Genomic DNA, 5,420 nt, shown 5'->3' on the forward strand with positions numbered 1-5,420 from the left:
ATAAATTTACTTTAAATGATAGTAAAGGTTCAGAAAAGAAGCAGCTTTGGGTTTTCTTATTTTAAACCCTTGACATAAACTATGTAACTGTCTCCTGGAAGGGACAAAGTAGGACTGGCTTTCTGATACAAAAGCTGATTTACAAAAATTGATTTTTAGTTCACACCAGAACTGGCACAGGAGTTTTTTATTTAAATATTTTTTTAAATTCAAGAACTAGGTAGGAAGGAAATCTGTATTACTATCAATACGAAAATGTGGCAGCCACAGGAATTATTATGTTTCACATGTGTGAAATACATTTTCTCTACGGTGTTTATGCGTCTCTGTAAAAAGTAGGAATATAAACATGCTGAAGTAACTATTTACCATTCTTGGGTTGGTCAGTTAACTTGTACTAATTATAATAGTTTTTTTATTTACCCATAAAAACAATTAAATTTATAATCATATTTGCCATGTTATTGTAAGAATGCATTTTAGTAATTAATAGGTTTATAAAGGAAGTAAGTTATAAACAACCAATGACATGTACTTATTTAAGTATAATAGATTTTATTTTTTCCAGTGTATTTTGCTCCTTTACTATTCTGACTGATTAATTTCATACTTATGACTAGATTAGCTATTAGCAAAGTAAATAGAATTTAATAATCTCACATTGCATTGTGCAAGAAATATTTGTGTGGTTTTTTAACTTGTCACTGACTGAAAGTTAGTGTATAAGAAATATTTAAACATACATTAGTAAAGCACAACAGAAGCTATGAATAATTAAATACAGTGTGAGATAAGTATTACAGAAATGGCTCTGATCATGTCATTAAGATTTTTTCACAGAATTAACTTTTATAAAGCATGATTGTGTCTTAGCATCTCTAAACTAATGCATAGCCTCCAAAAATCATTATGACTTTATCCCTAAAATAGGAGGAAAATATGATCTTCAAGTCCTACTGATTTGCACAAGTGATACTGTAACAGCATCACTAAATGTGGTCCTTACATGTAGTAAAGAGCATTTTTATTGACCATGTTCTCTCTTTTACTAAAAATTGAAACAACTGAAATAATGTCATAGAACCATAGATTAGGGAAAACTTTTCAGGATATTTTCAACATAAAATGCCATTTTTAAATTCCTTGCCCTTAACTGGACTGTTAGAGATTAATTTATTGAAAACGTCACTGCTTCCAATTCTAAGCTTAACATGTGAAAACTTCTAAAAATATATTTCTAGGAATACTATGCCTCTATACTGTTAGAGGCAGTGGGTTGGAGTGACTACAACATAGGTTTTGGAGTCAGACATAACCAAATCTGAATTCTGACTCTCACTTTCTAACTGTGTAATCTCTGACCAATCACTGAAACTCTCTGATTCTCAATTTTTTCACCAATGGAGGAAAGAGGGAGGGATATTAACCCATTTATGCTGGAGGTTGCAAATTTTTTTGTGTGAAAAATCAGACCTCGGTGATGACCTTGAGCAGCAGGATATAAAAACTCCCACAAGCTTAGCGTTCCAATAATGGAACACTAATACCAACCATATAGAATTGTTCTGAAGATTAATTGAAATAGTAGAAGTAAAGTGACAGATACATAGACTCAATACATGAATGTAATAAAGCATAAAAAGATAAGAATTATAGTATATGCTATTGGCTTCATCTGGAAAGACTGTCAGTGCTTTCTGTGTTTAATCAATAAATATTTTTGTCATTATCCTGTCTTTGATAGTAAAACTTGGGGCACTAATGTTTCAGCCAGAGAAAAGCAGAAGGCATTCCGATCAGTAGGAAATTCCATGAGCTAGACTGTGATCTCGGCAGGAATTTGGCTTCCAGGAAACCACATTTTTCACGTTCTCCTAGCTGTGATTATTTCTGTTTTTCTAATCCCATTAGCTTAGTCTCCCTCCTGTTCTCTTTCACCACATCTTAAACCATGCCCATCTTATAGTTAAAGTGGCTCTAACAGCAATACCAGGCTCATTCTGGTATTACATTTTGTGTGCTCCCAAAACCCAGTTTCCCAGTTGGTACAGCTGAGGGTCAGATCCAGGATCAAGGTAAAGTTGCTCAGCTCATTTTGGAAGGCCTGCCAATAGCCTTCTGTGCAAATAGACCTGCAATCAAACTTCTTACAGGCAAGACGTTGGGGATGGGAATGATGGGACTCAATACCTGACCTCCTTGATAAGTTCATCTCCAGTCAGTCTCTCCTGTTATCTAACATTCCTTGCAAATGCTGTGTCCTCTGCTTAGTATTTCCTCCCTGCTCCTTTTTTTCATTCTGTCACACTCACCTGAATGTTCCTGGCTAGTTTTTCATCCTCTAACTTTCACTTCAATGTCACTTCTTCAAACCCAATTAAGTCAGAACTTCTTATAGACTCCTGTAATATCAATATCCTACAGTCTTTTTTTTTCTTAGAGACAAGGTCTTGTTCTGTCACCCAAGTTGAAGTGCTGTGGCACGATTATAGTTCACTGCAGCCTCAACCTTTTGTGCTCGAACTATCCTTCGACCTCAGCCTCCCAAATGGCTGGTGGCTGGGATTACAGGCACATAGCACCATGCCTGGCTAAAATTTTTATTTTTTTGTAGAGACAGAGTTGCCCCTATGTCACCTAGGCTGGTCTTGAACTACTGGGGTCAAGTGATCCTCCTGCCTCAGTCTCCCAAAATGCTGGAATTACAGGTGGGAGCCATCATGCCTGGCCCAGTTTTCTTTTATGACACTTAATCAACTTATATATTTTTTCTTGTATTTCCTTAGAAGCATTCAGAATGTCAACAAAACACCTGCGACTTTTTTCTTTGCAATTACAGAGCGGTATTCAGTTAACAGAACAATTATTTCATATAAGCTGCATCAGAGACAACTGAAGAAGAAAAAACTACCATCCCCATATATAATTAATTTGTGCTGTGCACCAACAAGAATCTGCTTTAAATCCATGCCAATTTACAACCTCCATACTGTCCCAGGCAAGGTTAGTGGCTATTGAAAATACTACCAGGACAGGACTATCTAAAAACACACTCTGTAGTGTGTTAACTATACAAAAAGAAAAGACACTGTACAGTTTAAAAACAAATCTTACATGCTTTACATTTCAATTTTTTTGCTTTAAAAGGAGTGAGTTGTGTACGGGGGATTAAATGCTTTATGGATAAGAAAAAAAACCGTGCTAGAACCAACTTATTCATCATCTTCTTCTTCTTCCTCATCTTCATCTTCTTCACCTTCCTCCTCTTCATCCTCTTCATCTTCCTCCTCTTCCTTCTTTTTCTTGCTGTCTTCAGCCTTGACAACTCCTTTTTTGCTGCATCAGGCTTTCCTTTAGCTCAATATGCAGCAATATCCTTTTCGTATTTTTCCTTCAGCGTCGCAGCCTTCTTTTCTTTTCTTTTTTTTTTTTGTCAGAAAATATATTTATTATTGATAGTGAGGGAAGTAAAGATGTGAGTATTCAGTATAGAGGTTATATCAGCCAAGGTTGCCTTCATATTGATAAAAATACAGTCTCTCACTTGTAATCATAAACATTATTCCAGTAGAAGAGGTACATTTTCTCTCCGTTTTGTCTTCTTGCCTGTGTAATCACCATAATAAGTTAAAATGAAACAGCTCTTACATAATCAAAGGAGAAAAGAAAGAAAGAGAAAGCCAGCATGCCATAGCCTAGACAATTCCACCCAGCACTGCTGCCCCAGATCTGTGTTTTCTGGCTCTCTCCTCACCCCACTCCAATTAATTTAGCCCCCCACCCCATCCTACTTTGTTAGGGTGGAGGTTCAACAAATGATGGGGCTTGCTCTGAAGAAAAACATTTTATGTTCAGTGGAAGTTGAATAGAAAGTACCAAACGGTGGAGAGGGCTGCCTTTCTCTTTTAATCATCATAAGAGGGTTTACTAATACTGAAGTGTGTCCTTTAATGACTGATCCCTGATCAAGGCTTTGGCCCTTCAAATTGCTGCTGTTCAAAATGTGAAATGACTCTGTTGAATCCATTCTTGATGTCTCTCTTTAGTAGGTCTTCTCATTAGTGGTCTTCTCTTCAAATGGGTTATTTTCTTACTAGGAAAAAAAAAATGTTCCATCTCTGGAATTAACGTTATTGCTGTTTTGCTCGTTCTGAAAGTTTTTATCCTCCCTTCTCAAGCGTGCTCTGTTTGGCATGATTGACACAGTGCATATACTGGGTGGCCAGAGAGGAGCATTTGAGGGTCTGGTGGATGTTCTCACAGTAACGCTGAAGAATTTTGGCCTGTAGATCAGCACAGACTGGATGAGACTCATACCGCTTGAACTTTGCTTCTACCTCTTCAGCAGCTTTCTGATATTGTTCAGTGGTGACTTTGTAGAACTCTGAGCTCCTCTCCTCCAGTCTAGCCAGCTGTTCTTTGTAGAATGCATCCTGCTTCTTTAGCACTCGGTCTTTCTCTTCCAGCTGCCTAGCCAGGTGCTTTGCCTTAGCGCCTTCCTCCTCGTTTGATATCCTCTCCTGAAGGATGGCTCTGGTTAACTGCTCATTGGCAGCAGCCCTCTCTCCGTCCAGCTCTTTGGCTTGCTTTAGTCGTTTCTGAGCTTCAGATTCTTTCTCAGCTTGCTCCAATGCCCGCTCCTCAGCTACTCTTCTTTTCAATTCTTCATCAGAAACTGAGGCACCATAAGCACCAGAATACCGCTGAGGCTTCGAACCAGATGGAGAGGATTCCTTCATTCCATCAATCACATTTTCCGAAAGCCGGATGCCCTTCACCACGGTGATGTTCTCATTCTCGTCCCCCTCGAAGGTGACCCAGTGGGTGCTGGTGGTCCCACCCATGGCTCCGGTTCCTGCCCCAGCGGAGACCTAGCGCGGAACCAGGAGCATTTCGGGGCCCCCGCGCCCACACGCGCGTGGAAGGGCCTGGATTCTTTTCCCGCACAGCGGGAGCAAGGCCACGACCCCAGAACCGCAGCCTTCTTTTCATAAGGCTGCTTGTCATCTGCAGCAGTGTTATTCCACATCTCTCCCAGTTTCTTCCAACATCACCAATGGGCAGGCCAGGATGTTCTCCTTTGATTTTCCGGCGATACTCAAAGCAGAACAAGAAAAAGGCCGAAGGAGAGCTCTTGGGTGCATTGGAGTCCTTGAACTTCTTTTTTTGTCTCCCCTTTAGGAGGGATATAGGTTTTCATTTCTCTTTCATAATGGGCCTTGTCCGCCTTTGCCCCCATATCTTCAAATTTTCCTTTATCTTTAGCAGGCATGGTCTTCTACCTCTCTGGACACTTCTTAGAAAACTCTGAGGCCGGCTCGATGGCTCATGCCTGTAATCCCAGCACTTTGGGAGGCCGAGGCGGGCGGATCACAAGGACAGGAGATCAGGACCATCCTGGCTAACACGGTGAAAACCCG

The 5,420-nt window shown here is 39.7% G+C and overlaps 1 pseudogene across 1 annotated transcript; it reads right to left on the reverse strand.

Annotated features, from left to right (window-relative positions):
* Positions 1–3,313: 3,313 nt before the first annotated feature.
* LOC101021234 lies at positions 3,314–4,965 on the reverse strand (annotated as a pseudogene). The gene has a single exon (XR_646154.4). The product of XR_646154.4 is annotated as an MICOS complex subunit MIC19 pseudogene (transcript).
* Positions 4,966–5,420: the final 455 nt, after the last annotated feature.

Source organism: Papio anubis, unplaced genomic scaffold, assembly GCF_008728515.1.
Source record: "Papio anubis isolate 15944 unplaced genomic scaffold, Panubis1.0 scaffold816, whole genome shotgun sequence".
Lineage (NCBI taxonomy): Eukaryota > Metazoa > Chordata > Mammalia > Primates > Cercopithecidae > Papio > Papio anubis.